At 43.4% G+C, this 22,065-nt stretch overlaps 3 protein-coding genes across 3 annotated transcripts in view; all 3 read left to right on the forward strand.

Moving 5' to 3' along the window:
- Positions 1–22,065, forward strand: part of LOC309351813 (uncharacterized protein) — a 146,412-nt gene that overhangs the window by 25,124 nt on the left and 99,223 nt on the right. The gene's annotated exons all lie outside the window — the stretch shown is intronic.
- The window catches only part of LOC309351827 (uncharacterized protein), an 88,979-nt gene that overhangs the window by 7,084 nt on the left and 59,830 nt on the right, over positions 1–22,065 (forward strand). The window lies entirely within an intron of this gene.
- LOC309351873 (uncharacterized protein) overlaps positions 8,060–22,065 on the forward strand; it is a 41,540-nt gene continuing 27,534 nt past the window's right edge. The window contains exon 1 of the mRNA XM_081880011.1: positions 8,060–8,081. The gene's annotated coding sequence lies outside the window, so the exon portion shown is untranslated. The remainder of the gene's footprint in view (positions 8,082–22,065) is intronic.

A 22,065-nucleotide genomic window follows, 5' to 3' on the forward strand; every position in this document is an offset into this window, starting at 1 on the left:
CCTCCTCATACCTCCCCTTTTTGTATTCCAATTCTAGTTGTTAGCTCAGCAAATCCTCACCATTAGTCTTTTAGTTAATTCTTAACCTTTTCCCCATATTCTCTTACGCATTACAGCTGGAAACCTCTTAGTTTCTGTCCAACATCATTCTATCATTCCTTAATTTTGCAATATTTCTGTAAATAGTCCTTAAATTTCTTCCAATCTTCTTCTGTCGACTCTTTCCCCTGGTCTCGGATTCTGCCGGCCATTTCTGCCAGTCCCATGTAGTCTATCACCTTCATCTGCCATTCTTCCAGAGTGGGTAGCTCTTGTGTCTTCCAGTATTTTGCGATGAGTATTCTTGCTGCTGTTGTAGCATACATAAAGAAAGTTCTATCCTTCCTTGGCACCAATTGGCTGACCATGCCCAGGAGAAAGGCCTCTGGTTTCCATTCTTGATAATGTCTTTGCCTTGGGTTCTAACAGTTCTGTTTCTAATTTTGATTTTTCCACCTGGAAGCCAATTTTTTTTTATCCAAATTGTAAGCCTCTCTTATTTGAAAATAATGTAGCCAGTCTCGCACCTCATCTTTAAGCTTCTCATAGCTCTGCAATTTCAATTTGTCACCCTCCTGTTCCAGGATTTCCCAATATTTTGGCCAACTGGCCTCCATGTTAAGTTTTTTCAAAGCCTTCGCTTTCATAGGTGATAGCCACCTTGGGGTTTTATTCTCCAAAAAGTCTTTGTATTTTATCCAGACATTAAACAATGCTTTTCTGACAATATGATTTTTAAATGCCTTATGTGCTTTAACCTTGCTGTACCACAAATATGCATGCCACCCGAAAACATTATCATAACCTTCTAAGTCCAAAATGTCTGTATTCTCAAGAAGCAGCCATTCTTTCAACCAGCAAAATGCTGCTGATTCATAGTATAATTTAAGGTCCGGCAGGGCGAATCCACCTCTATCCTTTGCATCAGTAAGTATCTTAAAATTTATTCTAGGCTTCTTGCCCTGCCAGACAAATCTAGAGATATCTCTTTGCCACTTCTTGAAACAGTCCATCTTGTCTATAATTTGCAATGTTTGAAATAAAAACAACATTCTTGGCAATACATTCATCTTAATAACAGCAATTCGACCAAGCAAGGAAAGCTTCAGGCCTGACCATACTTCAAGATCTTTTTTCACTTCTGACCAGCATTTCTCATAGTTATCTTTAAACAAATTCACATTCTTAGCTGTCATGTTCACCCCCAGGTATTTTACTTTCTTTACTACTGTTAAACCTGTCTCTTTCTGAAACCTCTCTCTCTCAATCGGTGTTAAATTTTTCTCCAGAACCTTAGTTTTTAACTTATTCAGCTTAAAACCTGCCACTTGACCAAATTCCTGGATTAATTCCAAAACCCTTTTAGTACTAGAGTCCGGCTCCTGTAATGTCAATACTAAGTCATCTGCAAAAGCTTTAAGTTTGTGTTGTTTAGCTCCGACCTGAATACCCTGGATCAACTGGTCCCCTCTAATCATGTTTAGCAGGACCTCCAGGACCGAAATAAAAAGCAGTGGGGAAATTGGGCAGCCTTGTCGTGTCCCTTTCTCCATCTTAAATTCTTCTGTCACCACATTATTAACTATCAATTTAGCCTTTTGTTCTGAATAAATTGCACTTATACCATTTTCAAAACTTTGACCAACCCCGATCCCCTGAAGATTTTTCTTCATAAAGGTCCAAGAAATGTTGTCAAAGGCTTTCTCCACATCTACAAATATCAGAGCTGCTTTTGTATTGATGTTCACTTGTAACTTTTCTAAAATATCAATTATATTCCTCATATTATCAGACAAGTGTCTACCAGGGAGAAAGCCAGCTTGATCTTTATGTATCACCTCTGCTAGTACTTTTTTCAATCTTTTAGCCAAAATGTCTGCAAAAATTTTGTAATCCACATTGAGCAGAGAGATATGGGGCGGTAGTTCTTAAGTTGTGTCTTTTCAGACTCCGTTTTCGGTATACGTGTAATATAAGCTGCTTTCCACGACTCTGGTGCTTTCCCCCCCTCCATAATTTCATTACAAACCTCCTTTAGTGGTTGAATTAAGTAGTCTTTCAAAGTTCTATAGTACTTGGAGGTTAACCTGTCCGGTCCTGGAGATTTGCCTAATTGCATATTCTGAATGGCACCTTCCACTTCTTGTTCAGATATTTTATAGTTCAACAATAACTTATTTTCCTGAGAAATTTTTTGTAATCCATTAATTTTCAAAAATCGGTCTATTTCAGTCTCATTCTGTGGCCCTTGTGTATACAATTGTTTAAAGTATCTCTGGAAGCAATTTCTAATCTCCTGTGGATTCTGTATATTCTTTCCGTCCACTTCAAGATTTGTAACGGTATTTAACTTTTGTCTTTTCTTCAGCTGCCACGCTAGCAGCTTCCCACATTTATTGGCTGATTCAAAAGTCTTTTGTCTCATCTGTTTGATTTTCCATTCTATGTCTTGATTTATCAGTTTCATATATTGTACTTGATATAACTTTATTTCTCTCAAAATTTCCTGCGACTTTGGTTTCACTCTAAGTTTCTTCTCTCCTTCTCTTATTTTCTCCAAAATCTTTTCTTTTTTCTCATCTTGAGTTCTCCTTTTTATTGCATTCTGTTGGATGAAAAACCCTCTCATTACGGCTTTACTTGCGTCCCAGATTACTCTTTTTTCAATGGTAGTTTTCAAATTTATCTCAAAATAATATTTCATGATTTTTTGGGCCTTCTTGGTTATTTCTGGATCTCTAAACAGGGTGTCATTCATCCTCCATCTGAAGGAACCAGTCGGTGTTAACTTCATTTCCATTCTCACAGGATTATGGTCAAAGCAAGTTCTAGGGCAGATTTCCACTTTTCGAATCTTGGGAGCCATTCCTCTGGTTATCCAGATTTGGTCAATTCTTGTCCAAGTCAGTTTGGCTTCAGAAAAGAAGGTCCCCTCTCTACCTAGGGGGTTTTTTGTTCTCCAAGTATCAATTAGGTCCATATTGTCTGTCATCTCAAAAAACGTTTTTGGTAGTCTTCCATCTTTTGTTATTACCTGTCTTTCTGACTTGTCCATGTTTGTTGACACCACTCCATTCATATCTCCCATCAAAATAATATTACAGTCTAAATAGTCCAGCAACGTCTCATGCAGTTTCTTAAAAAATTCCGATTTCCCCTCATTTGGTGCATAAACTCCTACTATCAAGAGTTTCTCTCCTTGAAATTGTATTTCAATTGCCACAAATCTTCCTTGTTCATCTTTAAAAATGAATTTTGGTAATAAACTCTCTTTCGCATAAAACACAACTCCTCTCTTTTTAACCTTGTCTGATGAAATAAATTCTTGGCCTAATCTTTTATTGATCAGTACTTTTCTGTGTAATCTAGTTACATGGGTTTCTTGTAAACAAATCAAATCCAATTGTTCCTTTTTCAACAGGTGAAAAACTTTCCCTCTTGTCTGGGGAATTGAGGCCCTGGATGTTCCAATTTAATACCTGCAGAGACATGATGTAGTTATTTTACTTTTCCTCCAACTGCTCCTAGTAATTGTTCTTGTTCTGTCGGTGGTGTCGCTTTCTCTGATTTATCCAGTCCCAAAGGGGGCTTTGCTGGGTCTAATATTCCTGGTTTTGGTGCCTTCGGCTCTTTTTCCTTAGCCTCTTTTTGTAGATTTTCTTCTTGATCTCTCAAAAATCTCACTTTGTTCCACTCATGTTCCACTCATAGGAAATCCGTTTTCCTGCTTCAGGGCCAGCTGAGTCTGTTTCTCTTGCCATTATCTCCAACTAGGTAACTCCTGTCTAATCTGCTCTGTGTCTGCGTCCCTCCCTGCTTCTGAGACCACTGGAAATGAGGGGGGCCATTTCTCCCCCTCCAGCTCCTCTTCTGAGGAAAGCTGATCTGCTTGAGAATGGATTCCCCCATATTTGGCTTCAGACCATTCCCTGACAAAACACATTGCTCTATGTCCTTTCAGCCTCTTTCCTCCCTTGCTCCCTTCTGCCGGTGTGTGTGCCTGACTTAGATTTCCTGTCTGCTAAATTTTTTTACTGCTGAAACTGGATCTGCTCTCAGGAGCTAAGTTTTGTGCCTCACTGGGGACCCAGTGAGAACTGTAGGCTTTGAACCTCAGTAAACTATTACTGAAGAAGTCCTGCTGCTTCTGCGTGTGTTTTTGACGTCAGTGTGGGACTTGCTCTACACGTGGCCCCTACTCCGGATATACTTAGCTCATGCCCTGGAGTTGCTCTACTCAAACATGCAAGACGTTTTTTGCCGCAAACTCTGCATGATCTCCAAACACTTCTTCTTCTCCAGAACTTCATCCCTGCCTCCTGCACGTTCTGAAGAAAACTTGAAATACTGAAATTGAATGGGAGATTTCCCCCCAAGCCTAATTTCAAGAGGGGGAAGGAGGGACTGCAGGTACGAGGGAAGTCTCCTGGTGGGTCCCGTATTCACTCATGAACCCAATGGGGCAACTCCAGAGCTCCTGCTTATTCTGGGGTTTGGAGAAGATAGTACTTTTCCATAGTCCCAGAAGTTATTATTCAGTCATGCTACTAGGGAGTTTTGCTACCAGAGGACCAGAGTGTATATTACTATCATTCTGATTTTACTGCTATGGTTGCTTTTGCTGTCATGGACTGGCTGGGTGTGGGGAGGGGGAGGCACCAGTTGGGGGACGTCCATGGGAAGAAGGCTCAGAGCCTGGGGACTGGTGGTGGGATGGCAATGAGCAGAAAGAGGGAGGAAATTGAGCAGAACGGGAGGGAAGATGTTGCAAGCTGAGGAGGAAACTGGGTTTGGTGAGCAGGAAGAGGCTGGGGCAGAGAGCAGTTCAGGCTCAGAGGGAGGAGAGGAGGGGGGCCAGGAGACCCAGAGGAGGCCGGCTGCTGAAGCATCCAGGGAGACGACACTCCTGCTGTGACCAGCTCCCCTCTCCCCATGTCTTCTAGAGCACACAGAGAAACCCAGTTCAGACCTCATGATCCTGCACATGATATTAAGAGGGTGTTTCCCTGCCCCCCAACATGCATCACTTTAATCTTGTTGACAATGAACTGTATTTTCAGCCCAATCACCCTGTTTGGAGAGCTCTTTTTGGTGCTCCTTACAATCTCTCTTTGTTTGAACAACCCTGGACGATTTACTGCCATCAGCAAACTTTGCCCCCTCCCTGCTCATTCCTAACTCTAGATCATTTATGAAGAAGTTGAAAAGCCACGGGTCCCAATACTGATCTATGGGGGACTCCACTTTCTGCTTCTCTCCATTCACAGGAGTGTTCGTTTATTAGTACGTGTTCCTCCCTCCCCCCATCCTTCTGTGTTGCAGAGGGAACCCTGCGGAAAAGTTCTGGGGTGAATTTCACTTCGCTATACATCCAACACAGCTCAGCATTCAGGAAAATGGAAGAGGAAAGCTGGCCACAATCCAAGAGACTGAGGTCAGCAGAAAGGGAAACAAAGCCTACTCCAAGGGAAGCCGCTTCAGCTTCCAGCCCGTCTGCTCCCACAATGGCTGAAGAAGAATTGCCCTTTGGGAATGGCGGAGCTGAATGGAAGCGGGCGAGGAAGCCCCACAATCGCCCCTGCTGGAGGAATAGGGGCACTGACCCCAATACTCAAAGGTGATGACCTGGTCCTTTAGGGGCACTGTTACGCCATCAGGAACCGGGAGTCCCCCACACTTGCCTCCCTCGTCTGGATTCAACCTCAATCTCTTAGCTGCCATCCATCCTCCAACCACCTCTTAAGGGCACATTTAAGATATGAATAGGGTGTGAGGCTGTGACCTGGCACAGGAAATAAATATTCATCATTACAAAAGACTGGCCATTAAACAGGTAACCTGGCAGGCAGGAGGTAAACAAAGCACTCAGATTTCTGATGTAGACCGCCCTTTCTGTGATGTATGCATTATGTTTCTGGGGGTGGTCTTGGACTTCAGGGAGGGAACTTAAAATGTCTATATAAGGGCAAAACAAAATAAAAAAATTCCTTCCAGTAGCACCTTAAAGACCAACTGAGTTAGTTCTAGGTATGAGCTTTCGTGTGCATGCACACTTCTTCAGATACACTGAAACAGAAGTCACCAGACCTTTCTATATAGTGAGAAGGTGGGGAGGGGTATTACTCAGAAGGGTGGTGGGAATGGGTGATTGGCAGATAGCTGCGATGAGCCTGTTGACGACTCTTAACGACTTATATAAGGGCAGGCACACTTTTGTTCTGGGTTCCTCCTCCCTCCTGCGGGTGAGGGGAGCACCCTGTTGCAACAGAGCAATAAAGATCAGGCTTACTAGCTGCTTTGCTTCTCAATAGTCTCTGGTGGGCCTCTGTTGTTTTCTCCCCATTTCCCACAATACATTTTTTCACAGCAACATCCATACATCCCAAATGTGTCACAAAGTAATTTTGGTGGAGTCGTATAACTGTCCCCCCCATCCTGGTCTGAAGAGCACCAATACCTAAAGCACGGGCGCACGGCTCGTGGCGTAGAGTGGGGGAAGGAAGGATTTTGCAATATAAACATTGTGGGGTGGGGGACCCCAATTTGTAATTGGATTGCCAGCATCAGCCCCTCCCCCGCTCTTCTGATCTACAGGAGGAAAACGGGAAGGGAATAACCTTCCTCCCCGCCCCCTCTCTATTCCTCCCCTCCCCTCCCGGCACATCCTCCTCCCACCCCGCCCCACAACCCCAAATCCCCTCCCCAATATGTTGCTCCTCCTCCTCGCCATCCGACCTCTCTTCCGGGAATGAGCCCCCCTCCCAAACTGCCTGCTTCTCCCGCAAGTGGAGCTTCCACTCCGGATTGCTGCTCTGCGCCGTAGCTCTAGGGGGGCGCGCTTTCCGAAAGGGGAGGGGACCCCCCCCGGGGATGTTGCAGGAAAGGAAAGGAGAATTGGGAGCGAGGACAAAGAGGTAAAGGGGTCGCGGGGGGAGGGGAGAGAAGGACCCAAAGACCCCCGCCAGGTCCCCAAAGCGCCTTCCGTGGGGCCTGGATCCCTGCGCGCATGCTGCGAAGGGGGCTTTCCTTCGCCCCCTAGGCGCCTTGGCAGCGGCAGACATGGGGCGCCCACGAGGACCCCTTGCCCCGTTTCCACTGCACAGGCATCCCTGGGGCCATGTGAGATCTGCACGGAGAAAGGCGGGCCATGAAAGGGTTAACGGGCGCGAGGGACGCCTGGATAGAGACCCCCGTGTGGCTGATGTTGGGGGGGGGGGTGTCCTCTGGATGGAGAGGTGGGGCGAGGGGTGAGCCCCGCCAAGGCGGCCTCTGGGTGCAGGGGAGACTCCGGGAAAGAGGGAGGGGGTCGAGGAAGTGGGGAGGGGGAGCATCCCTGGGGCGGGGAAGGGCAGCATTGGGGGTGGGGGGTGGGGAGAGATATACAGGAAGACCAGTCCTTGAGGAGACGTCTTCATCGTGGCGCCCGCGGGGAATCTCTGGAGGGGCCTCCTTGGCTTCTCCATCCAGCCCAGGAATCGGCCACTCCTTCAAAGCGACTAGAGAGGGATCCCTGGAAAGTGGGGGGGGGGTCCTGTCCCCCCTTCTCTTCCTTCCTGCAATCTCCATCCTCTGCCCAGTCCAACCTTGGGTCCTCTTGGAGAGGAGAGGAAATCCCGAGAGGAAGAGAGGGGGGGGGAGGCCTTCTCGAAAGCGGCTCTTGGTTTCCGCAATCCCACCCAGGAAGCAGCCAGAAACATTTTCCTCTCTCTCAGGCTTCCATCTTTGTGTCTCTTTCACTGCCTGGTTCATTGAGGATGAGGAAGATGTACACCTGTCATCAGAAACAGGGGTGCAGAGTCCATGGAATGCCTCTCAGGGCTGATACAGAAGTTGCACCTCAAAAGCATTTCTGTTCCTCTTATTCTTTGAAGGCAGTGTCAGAGTGACTGACAAGCTGAGATACAACCCATCAGCATCCGATGACAGCGACTGCATGAATCTTCCCAGTCAAAGGACCCATTTTCATGATAGACAGTGCCTGGGGCTGGAGGCTCTACACGCAGGGTGCCTATGCAGGTCAAAGACTGCCAGTATTAGCACAGGTGAGCTGTGTGACCTTCCCAAATTTACAGACTGTATGCGAATGAGAGTTTGTGGGTGGGATTACAGTTTATGACAACCCTGTCATTTTCTCCACCCTTAACATTTCTTGAGCTGATATTGCAGTACAAATTCCAAAATAACTACAGAAAATCACAATGTAATAAGAATGATTGCAGTATTTATATCCTGTCCATGTGGTTGGGTTTCCACAGCCACTGTGGCCAGTTTCCAGTACACATAAAAGATGTTAAAACATCAAGCATTGAAAACCTCCCAATACAGGTCTACCTTCTACTATCTTCTAAATGTCAGATAGTTGTTCATTTCCTTGACCTCTGAAGGGAGGGTGTTCCACAGGGTGGCTGCCACCACCGAGAAGGCCCTCTGCCTGGTTCCCTGTAACCTCACTTCTTGCAGGGAGGGAACCAGCAGAAGACCCTCACAGGAAGACCTCAGTGTTCAGACTGAAGGATGGGGGTCTACAGGGCCGAGGCTGTTTAGGGCTTTAGGTCGCAGATCTTGCTCCTCCGTAACGATCTCCAAGACCGACATTTAGTTAGCAGAGTAGGAAAAAACACTCAGAGGCAACAAAAAATTCATTCAGCAGAGAAATTTAGCACTGAAGGCAAAAGATAGCAAAAACTTAACTTACAGTCAAAACAGCACTCAAGTAAGAAACAGACAAGCAGAGTAGAGAATAGCAGAATAGGAAGTGGGACCAGGCACCTTTCAATACTGCAATTTATAAACATATTCAGTGTCAGAGTAACCTTGGGACTGGATAACAAGCCTGGCTCACTCCAGTTTAAACCAGCTTCTTCTGGTTCCCAAAGACAAGAAGGTTCAGCATAATCTCATTACAACTGATCCCACCACCCGCTCTCAGCACAAAGGAAACTCCCTTATCAGCTAAAATGTTCCAGCTGGAGAAAACACCACTTTGAATCACACAGAGAAAAACCACCAGAACCTTCTTGAACCAATAGACTAGGAATGATGTGTATACATTAGATCAACACTTTCCTTTTTCTGAAAAATGCAGCCGTGACACTTAAAGGACAGCACCAACAGTGTGAATTGTGCTTGGAAACACACTGGAAGCCAGGGAAGATCCTTTAGAACCAATGATATGTGGTCTTGGCGGCTGCTCCCAGTTACTAGTCCAGCTGCTGCATTCTGGATTAGTTGCAGTTTTTGTGGCACCTTCAAAGGTAGCACCATGTAGAGCGCATGGCAGTGGTCCAAGCAGGAGATAACCAGAGCATGCGCCACTTTAGTGAGACAGTGTGCAGGCTGGTAGGGTCTGCCTGCCCCCTGTCCCACAGGGACAGTGCTTCTGTCTTGTCAGGATTCAACCCCAATCTGTTAGCCACCATCTATCCTCAAACCACCTCCAGGCACCAACACAGGGCATTCACTGGTTCATCTTCACTGGTTCCAATTTAAAAGAGAAGAGCTGGGTATCATCCACATGCGTGTGAACACCAGCCAAAACTCCCCCAGCGGCTTCATATAGATATTAAAAAGCATGGGGAGAGGACAGAGCCCTGAGGCACCCCACAAGTGAGCACCCAGGGGCCTGAACACTCATCCCCCAACACCACTTTCTGGACATGGCCCAGGAGGAAGGAGGGGAAGCACTGCACAGCAGTGCCCCCAGCTCCCCTAGAGGGTCCAGAAGGATACCATGGTCAAAGGTCTCCAAGCAGAGATCCAGCAGAACCAGGAAAGAGCTTTGCCCTTGGTCTCTAGCCTATTGGAGATCATCAACCAGCACAACCAGGGCAGTTTCTGTCGTATGATGAGGCCTGAATCCCAATTGGAAGGATAATGGTGGCAGAAGCTTTTCTGGTCCTGCACCCCCAAAAGCTCCAGGCACAAGACTTTCATTAGCTTTGAAGGGGCCATCGGATACTTGGTGGTCTTTTCTTCAAAAGACAAATATTCTGAATACTTTTTAATTGATGTATGATATAAACAGCACTTCTGTTTTACATATTCCACATTGGAGAGATTCTGATACACAGATCTGAGTTCATCGCTCCCCCTGAAACTGCTGTGTTAGCAGCACTGTGAGCCTGGGCAGTGTGTTTGGGGGTCCTGGGCTGCCTAGACAACAAGACCACCTTCTCAGCCTGGCATTTATGGTCCCAAGGAAAGCAGAGCAGTATGTTAGGCACCAGCTTGGCTGCAAATCCACTCTGAATTTGTGTAGGTTTTCCTCCATAGCATTTTCTTCTCCTGAAGATAACTCAAGAGGAAGTGAGGGAGTGCACCGAAGTATCACAACCAGAGTGTTCCTTCTCGAAGGGTTCCCTTCCCTGGTTGATGAGGCCCATCTGCCCTCACTTTCCTCTGCAGGATGGGCAGAATCTGCCTTCTTGGCTGTGGGATTCACTGTTGTTCTCCTCCTCTCCATCCACCAGGGCCTGCCTTCACCTGCAGCAGAATTCCCCAACCCACCAAGGATTTGAGACCCATCAGGTATCCTCACCTGGTTTAGCCGGCCGGTTGAAGCCGTTCCTGGGATCGTGGCCCCTGTTGCATGCTGATAGCTTCTGGAAGCCACAGGTGAGAGCTGAGTGCAGGGTGGGGACCAATGGTGGGTAGATTACCCCAGAAGGTGCCTGACATGTCCCCCACCAAAGGTACTAATGCTCCCCTAACACCCCATGACATCGTATGATTATCATATTTAAGACAGAACAGGAATAATTTCATCTCCCCAGAAATAACACAACCTCAGTCCATTAGTGAATCAATAGTACATTTTCAAGGTACTACATATTCCACTAAGTACAGTTTATCTATTAGCCTTGAATATCCTGCTTTTCAGTGTCATTTTAGGATACTCCTGCATCAGAAGACGGGCACAAGATCAGACAGCACATCATTCTTTAAAAAATCAAGCTGCTCTATTAATTGAGGAATTTGAAAGTTGCTCATGAATTACTATCATTTGGTGACATTGCAACTTCATTTCCTCAAAATTGGGAACATGGGTAGGAGGTGGGGGAATGTAGGAGATGTTGAAATAGGAGAAGGTGCTAATGGAGCTTGATGTGTTCTCTTTCCCTTAGTTCTCTTCCTTGAAACCCAAAAAGGATTTCCGTTCCTCCCACTCTTAAGAATGAGATGGAGGAGACACTTCAAACCCCAGGGAATGGGGCACCTTTCGTATCATTAGGAATAGAAAAAAAAATGTGTGAAATGCAGAATATGCTTCATTGAATGAGCACCCATAGTTCACATCAACGACGCCCAACAGGGGAGAAACCATTTATAGGTATGGAGTTTGGGAAAAGTTTCACCGGTAGTGGAAAACTTAGAACATATCAGCGGACTCACATGGGCAAGAAAGAATTCCAATGCAGGGAGTGTGGGAAGAACTTCAGTCAACATGGACACTTAAGTTTACATCAACAGTTTCACACAGGGGAAAAAGCTTTTAAATGTCTGGATTGTGGAAAGAGCTTCTATCGGAGTGATAAACTTAGAACACATCAATGGACTCACACGGGGGAGAAACCTTTTAAATGTCTAGATTGTGGAAAGAGCTTCTGTCGGAGTGATACACTTAGAAGTCATCAGAGGATTCATACAGGGGAGAAACCTTTTAAATGTCTGGATTGTGGAAAGAGCTTCAGTCAGAATGGAGACTTAAGTTTACATCAGCGGACTCACACAGGGGAGAAACCATTTAAATGTATGGAGTGTGGAAAAAGCTTCAGTCAGAGTGGACACCTCAACATACATCAACGGACTCACACAGGGGAAAAACCATTTAAATGTATGGGGTGTGGAAAAAGCTTTAGTGATAATGGAAAGCTTAGAACACATCAACGGACTCACACAGGAGAGAAACCATTTAAATGTATGGAGTGCGGAAAGAGCTTCAGTATCAGTGGAAACCTTAGAAAACATCAAAGGATTCACACGGGGGAGAAACCATTTAAATGCCTGGAGTGCGGAAAGTGCTTCAGTCAGAATGGAGCCCTTAAATTACACGAACAGATTCACACAGGGGAGAAACCATATAAATGTATGGAGTGTGGAAACAGTTTTACTGTTAATGGAAACGTTAGAAAACATCAACAGACTCATTCAGGGGAGATACCATATAAATGTATGGAGTGCGGAAAGAGCGTTACTGATAATGGAAACCTTAGAAAACATCAATGGACTCATTCTGGGGAGAAACCATATAAATGTATGGATTGCGGAAAGAGCTTCAGTCGGAATGGAGCACTTAAATTACACCAGCGGATTCACACAGGGGAGAAACCATTTAAATGCATGGAGTGTGGAAAGAGCTTCAGTCAGAGTGGACACCTCAGTATACATCAACGGACTCACACAGGGGAGAAACCATTTGAATGCTTGGAGTGTGGAAAGTGCTTCAGTCAGAATGGAGACCTTAAATTACACCAGCGGATTCACATAGGGGAGAAGCCATATAAATGTCTGGAGTGTGAAAACAGTTTTAGTGATAATGGAAGCCTTAGAAAACATCTACGGATTCATACAGGGGAGAAACCCTATAAATGTATGGAGTGTGGAAAGAGCTTCAATCAGAGTGGAAACCTTAGACAACATCAAAGGATTCACACGGGGGAGAAACCATTTAAATGTATGGAGTGCGGAAAGAGCTTCAGTCAGAATGGACACCTCAATATACATCAAAGGACTCATACAGGGGAGAAACCATTTAAATGTATGGAGTGCGGAAAGAGCTTCAGTGAGAATGGACACCTCAATATACATCAACGGACTCACACAGGGGAGAAACCATATAAATGCATGGAGTGCGGAAAGAGTTTCAGTTTCAACGCAAACCTTAGAACACATCAACGGACTCATACAGGGGAGAAACCATATAAATGCATGGAGTGCAGAAAGAGCTTCAGTCAGAGTGGAAACCTTAGAAAACATCAGCAGACACACAGGGGAGAAGCTGTTTAAATGTATGGACTGTGGAAGGAGCAACAGTCAGAGTGGAACCCTTGATTTATGTCAACAAACTCACATAAAACACAAACCGTATAAATATCAGGAAAATAGATAGAGGTTCAGTCCTAGTGGAAGTTCAAAATCAACAGACTCACTGACAGGAAGAAGTTTAGGAGTTGAAACCCTACAAACCATCAACAAAGAGGAGAAGCGGTTTAAATGAAAAGATTGCAAAAAGTGCTTTATTTACAAAGGAGTGTTTAAGGAACATCCAGGGACTCTCACATGGAAGAACCCATTTAGATGTATGGAGTGCAGGACGTGTTCCTTTCAATGTCCACTCTTTTCTTCACAGCAATGAACTCAGCAGGAAATCAGTCTTAAACACATGACGTGTATTTGAAGCCCCTGCAGATGCAGAGTTGCTGACTTCCGTCCAAGACGACAGGAAACGAAACACACACATCCCTTGCCCTGTGTCCTTCCAGCCTCTTTCCTCCCTTGCTCCCTTCTGCTGGTATGTGTGCCTGACTTAGATATTGTTTGTGCTGTATGATTTTACTGCTGAAACTGGATTTGCTCTCAGGAGCTAAGTTTTGTGCCTCACTGGGGACCCAGTGAGAACTGTAGGCTTTGAAAGCTCAGTAAACTATTACGGAAGAACTCCCGCTTCTTCTGTGTGTGTTTTTGACGTCAGTGCGGGACTTTCTCTACACGTGGCCCCTACCCTGCTGCTACTTAGCTCATGCCCTGGAGTTGGTTTACTCAAGCGGGCAAGATGGTTTTTACACCAAACTCACCCCCCCCACCGTATGATCTCCAAACACTACATATTCAACAGAACTTCATCCCTGCCCCTACACATTCTGGAAAAAACTTGAAATACTGAAATTGAATTTGCCCCCAAGCCTATTTGCAAGATGGGGAAGGAGGGGCTGCAGGTACCAGCGAAGTCTCCTGGGGGGCGCATCTTCAATCATGAACCCCATGGGCAACCCCAGAGCTCCAGCTTATTCTGGGGTTTGGAGACGATAGTACTTTTCCATATTCCCATAAGTTATTATTCAATCCTGCTGCTAGGGAGTTTTCCTACCAGAGGACCAGAGTGTATATTACTATCATACTGATTTTACTGCTATGGCTGCTTTTGCTGTCATGGACTGGCTGGGTGATGGGGGGGGGGGGAGGCACCAGCTGGGGAACCCACAAAGGAAGAAGGCTCAGATCCCGGAGACTGGGTCGGAGCCAAACAGTACAAACTCAGAGCATTTGCAGATGACTTAGTATTGACGTTACAGGAGCCAGAACTAGTACTAAACTAGTACTAAAAGGGTTTTGGAACTACCGGTAATTCAAGATTTTGGTCAAGTGGCAGGATTTAAATTGAATAAGTTAAAGAGAGAGGTTTCAGAATGAAACAGGTCTGACTGTGGTGAAGAAAGTGAAATATCTGGGGATCAATATGACTGCTAAAAATGGGAATTTATTTAAAGATAATTATGAAAAATGTTGGATAGAAGTGAAAAAAGATTTAGAAATTTGGTCGAATTTGAAGCTTTCCTTGTTGGGCAGAATTGCAGCTATAAAGATGAATGTATTGCCTAGAATGTTGTTTTTGTTTCAAACATTGCAAATTGTGGACAAGATGGACTGTTTCAAGAAGTGGCAGAAAGATATTTCTAGATTTGTCTGGCAGGGCAAGAAGCCCAGGATAAAATTTAAGATATTAACTGATGCAAAGGAAAGGGGCGGATTTGCCCTGCCAGACTTTAAACTTTACTATGAATCAGCAGCATTCTGCTGGTTGAAAGACTGGCTGCTTCTTGAGAACACAGACATTTTGGATTTAGAAGGTTTTAATAATGTTTTTGGGTGGCATGCATATTTGTGGTATGACAAGGTTAAAGCACATAAAGCATTTAAAAACCATATTGTCTTTTGTGACATTTTGGCTTTGTGACTTATCCATGTTAGTTGATACGACCCCGTTCATATCTCCCATCATGATGATGTTGTCATAGTCCAGATAGTCCAGCATGATCTCATGCAACTTCTTATAAAATTCCGATTTCCCTTCATTTGGTGCATAAATTCCTAATATCAGAATCTTCTCTCCTTGATGTTGTATTTCGATTGCCAGAATTCTTCCATGTTCATCTTTAAATAAAAATTTAGGTGACAGGCTCTCTTTTGCATATATCGCCACTCCTCTCTTCTTTACCATGTCTGAAGATATAAATTCCTGGCCAAGTCTTTTATTTATTAACACTTTTCTGTGGAGCCTAGTCACGTGTGTTTCTTGTAAACAAATAATGTCCAATTGTTCCCTTTTTAATATATGAAAAAATTTCCTCCTTTTTTCCGGGATGTTACAGCCATTTATATTCCAGCTCAAAAGTTGCAGAGACATCCTGAATAAATCTGGTTATTTTTCTGGGGGTGGTACCTTATTCGCTGGATCTTCAGGATCCAAGGGTGCAGGTACCTCTGGTGCTCCAGGCCCCGAGGGTAGTTCGTCCTTTTTGAAGGTCCTCTCCGTACGCGATCAGAAACTTGTCTCTATCTTCCAGTGTTCTGATTTTAATCTTCTTCCCTCTAAAAGTGAAAGATAATCCTTGAGGAAAATCCCACCTGAAGATGATTGAGTTGCTCCTCAACAGTCTTACTAGTTCCAAATAGTCAGATCTAAGGTCCAGCAGTTGTTTAGGAATATCCTTGTAGATTTCAATTCTTTTGTCCAAGATATCCAGTGACTTTCCGTAATGCAGGCCCAAAATCTTGTCCCTTTCCTCCTTTGATCTCAATGTTATTAAACAGTCTCTGGGCTTCTCTTTCTTTATAAGTCTTCCAAGCCTGAAGGCTGATATGATTTTGAAATCTTTTTCCTCTAGGTTCCAAAACTTGGAAAATTCTTTAGTCAAAAACTCAGCTAGGTTACCTTCTTCTGCTTCTGGTACCGACCTTATCCTTAAGTTGGTCTCCCTGTTCCGCAGTTCTATCATGGAAAGATAGGTCTGATGTTCACCTACTTGTTTACTGAGTGGTCTTACCTCTTTTTCTAAATTTCCCAGTCTTTGGCTGGTATCCTCAGCCAATTTCCGATTTTCACCTGCAGCCTCCTTCAGTTCTCCAATTGCTTGTACATTCTGTGCAACTTGTCCAGTTAATCTATTTAAACATTCTGTGTTTTGATCGATTTTAGCTGTTTGCTGGTCGACTTTTTTATCCAAAGATTCCAATTTTTCAAGAATTTTCTCTAAAATAGAGCCAGTTGCTCCTGAGGCCATATCTTCCAATTGTAATTCCTCAGTTTCTCCCTCCCCTGCCCGTGGCAGAGAAGCAGCTTCTTCCTCAGAAGGCAAAGTAGGCACAGATGATCTGCGTGCCTGAGAGGCTGCGGTTAAAGTTGTTAAGGTTGTTTGTCTGGTTCTTGCTGCCCTTCTTCTTGCACCACTCATTCCAAAGTTATCTAAAAGTCAAGGTCAAGCTGAGTTGTTCCCATGAGAAAACAACGGCCCAGATGGTAACAGTCAAACAGGAGGCCGGGAAAAGGAAAGTAAAACAATGTCACTGCTGTAAATCCCAAATCCTCTAGGGGGAGCTTAAAATGTCTTTAGGGAAGAGATCAATTCCAATAAAATTAATAAGATCTAATTTAATGTCCAGGAACCTTCAATAAGATAGGTTTTAGCCGAGTTAGTATTTAAAAAGCCACAGTGTTTCAGACAGTGCTTACTGGTATTCCAAAAAGTGCTTCAAAGTAGCCAGTCCAAACTCCCTCAGATTGTTTCAAAGTTTAAGTTCAAAGTATCCAACCCTGCAGGCTGGCTGCTCAGTTACTCAGGCAGTTCCAGCACCTGGGTTTCTTGCTTAAGTTGTAATCCAAATAGAAGAAAGGTATCACAGTCCAAATAAAAGTCATAAAATCAGTTGCTTAAAGTCCTTATTCTGCTTAAAAATAATTTCCATGGGTGCCCAGATCAGTTAAGTTAAAAGTCACTCTTTGCCTCCACTCCTCCAGCTCTTTACTTTGAAGTTCAGTGTCAGCGGAAGACGGACTTCCTGTTTTTCGTCACTCCGCTTTCAGCCAAATTCAATGTTTTTGGGTCTCAAAATTTTGTAAAGTCCTTATTACTCACGGGTTGTTGCTTTCCGAATCAGAAGTTTCAGGAAGAGAGGTCAGCGCTCACTGGCAGCAGCAGCGCGGCTTCGCTCCGTTGACTGCGAAACGACCTACAGCGCCGCTACCCCCTTACGGGGTTCCTTCAACGTTTTGGGGGCTGCTCCTGGCGCCCGCCGGGTCCCGAGACCACAGGCTTCTGCCGCCTGTGGTTTTCCGAAAAGGGTCTCTGCTTCGCCGCAGCGGACGACCCGTTCTCAGCGGAGCTTCCCTCTCCCGGTTAGAAGAGGGCAGCCATTGCCGTTCGCGCCGCCTCCGGAAGTGACGGCAGACTACCAAAGACCTTTTTTGAATTGACAGACAATATGGACTGGATTGACATCTGGAGAACGAAGAACCCCTTGGGAAAAGAAGGAACATTTTTCTCTGAAGCCCAGCTGACTTGGACAAGAATCGACCAAATATGGATAACTAGAGGTCTGGCACCCTAGGTCAGAAAGGTGGAAATCTGCCCAAAGACCTGCTTCGACCATAACGCACTGAAAATGGACATGATACTATTACCAACCGGCTCCTTTAGATGGAAGATGAATGACAATTTGTTTAGAGATCAGGAGATTATTAAGAAGACCCAGAAGGCTTTGAAGGACTACTTTGAGATAAATATGAACACTACGGTGGAAAAAAGAACTATTTGGGATGCAAGTAAAGCTGTGATGAGGGGGTTCTTGATACAACAGAATGCCGTAAAGAAAAGGATACAAAACGACAGAAAATATAAGATTTTGGAGAAAATAAAAGAATTAGAGAAGAAGTTAAGATCAAATCCGAAGTCACAGCCGATTTTGAGAGAAATCAAACTCCATCAAGCACAATATTCCAAACTGATAAATCAGGAAATAGAGTGGAAAATTAAATTAATGAAACAAAAAACTTTTGAATCGGCAAATAAATGTGGGAAACTGCTAGCTTGGCAGTTGAAGAAGAGACAAAAATTAAATACAGTTACAAATCTGGAAACTGAAGGAAGAAACATTCAGAACCCCACGGAGATCAGAAAGTGTTTCCAGAAATATTTCAAAAAATTATATACTCAAGGGCCGCAGGACGAGGTTGAGATTAAACAATTTTTGGAGAAAAATGGACTTTAAAAATTGTCACAAGAAAATAGATCACTCCTGAACAGCAAAATAACACGTCAAGAGATTGAAAAAGCCATTCAGAACATGCAACTGGGCAAATCTCCAGGGCCAGATGGGCTGACCTCCAAGTATTATAAGACATTAAAAGACTACTTGATACAACCACTGATGGAGGTCAGCAATGAAATTATGGAGGGGAAGAGGGCGCCGGAATCGTGGAAGGAAGCATTTATCACATTGATACCTAAATCGGAGTCGGAAAAGACACAACTCAAGAACTACCGTCCCATCTCCCTTTTAAATGTGGATTACAAAATATTTGCAGATGTTTTGGCAAGTAGACTTAAAAAAGTTCTAAATGAAGTAATTCATAAAGACCAGGCAGGCTTTCTCCCAGGTAGACACATGTTTGCAAATACAAGGAACATTATTGACATCTTGGAACTTTTGCAAACAGACATAAATACAAAAGCAGTGTTAATCTTCATAGATGCGGAGAAGGCCTTTGATAATATCTCTTGGAAATTTATGAAGAGAAATTTAAAAGAAATGGGAGTGGGTCGGGGTTTTGAGAATGGGATTGATGCAATATATTCAGAACAAAAGGCTAAATTGATAGTTAACAATGTGGTTACAGAAGAGTTTAAAATTGAAAAAGGAACACGACAAGGCTGCCCGATTTCCCCTTTGCTATTTATATCGGTTTTGGAGGTGCTCTTGAATATGATTAGAGGGGACTGGTTGGTGGAAGGGATTCAGGTCGGAGCGAAACAATACAAACTTAAAGCTTTTGCAGATGACCTAGTTCTGACCCTGCAGGAGCCAGAATCTAGTACAAAAAGAGTATTACAATTGATTCAAGATTTTGGTCGGGTGGCGGGATTTAAACTAAATAAACAGAAAACTAAGGTGTTGGGAAAAAATCTGACAGATACAGAGTCAGAACGGTTTCAGAGAGAAACAGAACTAACTGTGGTTAAAAAAGTAAAGTACCTAGGGGTAAATATAACAGCAAAAAATCTGAGTCTATTTAAGGATAATTATGAAAAATGTTGGTCTGAAATTAAGAGAGACTTGGACAGTTGGACAAAATTGAAGCTTTCTTTGTTAGGCCGAATTGCTGCTATTAAGATGAATGTATTGCCAAAGATGTTGTTTTTGTTTCAAACATTGCAGATTGTGGACAAGACGGAGTGCTTCCGGAAGTGGCAGAGAGACATATCTAAATTTGTCTGGCAGGGCAAAAAGCCCAGAATTAAGTTTAAGATACTAACTGATGCGAAAGAAAGAGGGGGCTTTGCCCTGCCAGACTTAAAGCTGTACTATGAAGCCGCAGCTTTCTGCTGGCTAAAAGACTGGCTACTTCTCGAAGACACTGATGTACTGGACCTGGAAGGTTTTAACAATGCTTTTGGTTGGCATGCATACTTATGGTATGATAAGGTTAATATCAATAAGGCCTTTAAGAACCATATTGTCAGGAAAGCAGTATTTAATGTCTGGACAAAATACAAAGACTTATTGGAAAACAAAACTCCGAGGTGGCTTTCACCTCTGGAGGCTAAGGCCCGAAAAAGACCCAATATGGAGGCCAAATGGCCAAAATATTGGGAAATATTAGAAAAAGATGGAGACAATTGGAAATTGCAGAGTTTGGAGAAAATGAAGGATAAAGTGCGAGACTGGTTACATTACGCTCAGATTAAAGAAGTCTTTAAAAATGATAAAAAGTTAGGGTTCCAGGTGGAGAAATCGAAGTTGGAAACAGAACTGTTAGAACCAAAGACTAAGGTATTATCAAGAATGTATAACTTGCTGTTAAAATGGAATACACAAGACGAAATGGTTAAATCGGCTATGATAAAGTGGGCTCAGGACATTGGGCATAACATTATGTTTGAGGACTGGAAAAGGTTGTGGACCACTGGGCTGAACTTCACTGCATGTAATGCTCTGAAGGAAAATGTAATGAAAATGATATATAGATGGTACATGACCCCAGTTAAACTTGCCAAAATATACCATTTGTCTGATAATAAATGTTGGAAATGTAAAGAAAATGAAGGAACATTCTTTCACCTCTGGTGGACCTGCCCTAAAGTGAAGGCCTTCTGGGAAATGATATATAATGAGTTGAAAAAGGTATTTAAGTATACCTTCACTAAGAAACCAGAGGCCTTCCTTCTGGGTATTGTCGGCCAGAAGGTGCTAAAGAAGGATCGAACATTTTTTATGTATGCAACAACGGCAGCAAGGATACTCATCGCAAAAAACTGGAAAACTCAAGATCTACCCACACTGGAAGAGTGGCAGATGCAGCTGATGGACTATATGCAACTGGCCGAGATGACTGGCAGAATCTGAGACCTGGGAGAAGAGAGGGTTGAAGAGGACTGGAAGAAATTTAAGATTTGTTTACAAAAATATTGTAATTTGGTTGAATGTTAAGAAGGATGCTAGATCACAAATAATTGTCCACCACTGAATTAGATCTGAATTTGACGATAAGTGAGATTAAGGAAAATATAAACCTTTTGGAGAACTGCTAGATTCTATTTAAATGAGCGGATATAAGATTGTAAACAAGATGGTAATTTGCTTGGAAAAAAATTTTTAACGATGTAAGTGGGAGCGGGAGACGTGAGGGAGTCCAAAGAAGTGACGAAATTATGTTATGATATAAGTAATGTTGTTTATTATTTATGCATTTGTATTCAAAAAACTTTAATAAATATTTATATATATATATATATATAAAAAACCATATTGTCAGGAAAGCATTGTTTAATGTTTGGATAAGATATAACGATCTATTGGAAAATAAAACCCCAAGGTGGTTGTCCCCAATGGAAGCAAAAGCTCAGAAAAAGCTCAATATGGAGGCCAAATGGCCGAAATATTGGGAAATTTTGGAACAAGAAGGAGATAGACTGAAACTGCAGAGTTTTGAGAAACTAAAAAACAAAGTGTGAGATTGGCTTCATTATTATCAGATAATGGAGGCATATAATTTGGATAAGAAAATTGGCTTCCAGGTGGAAAAATCAAAATTAGAAACCGAACTGTTAGAACCCAAAACTAAGATTTTGTCAAAGATGTATAACTTGCTGCTGAAATGGAACACTCAGGATGAAACGGTTAAATCTGCTATGATAAAATGGGCACAAGATGTTGGACAAGATGTTTGCTGACTGGGAACAGGTATGGACCACAGGTATGAAGTTTACGGCATGCAATGCCTTAAGAGAGAATATTATGAAAATGATTTACAGGTGGTACATGACCCCAGTCAAGCTTGCAAAAATCTATCATTTGCCCGATAATAAATGTTGGAAATGTAAAGAGACTGAAGGTACATTCTTTCACCTTTGGTGGACATGCCCAAGGATTAAGGTTTTCTCTGAAATGATATATAATGAAATGAAAAAGGTATTTAAATATACCTTCCTGAAGAAACCAGAGGCCTTTCTCCTGGGCATGGTCGGCCAATTGGTGTCAAAGAAGGACAGAACTTTCTTTATGTACGCAACAACAGCAGCAAGAATACTCCTCGCAAAGTACTGGAAGACACAGGATCTACCCACTCTGGAAGAATGGCAGATGAAGATGATAGACTATATGGGATTAGCAGAAATGACCGGCAGAATCCGAGACCCGGGAAAAGAGTCAGCGGAAGATTGGAAGAAATTTAAAGACTATCTACAGAAAATTTTCTATCTATGAAAAAAGGGACTGCGTATTAAAGATATAAAAATGGATGACTTTCAGAGA

Source organism: Podarcis erhardii (assembly GCF_964252035.2).
Source record: "Podarcis erhardii genome assembly, chromosome: 10".
NCBI lineage: Eukaryota > Metazoa > Chordata > Lepidosauria > Squamata > Lacertidae > Podarcis > Podarcis erhardii.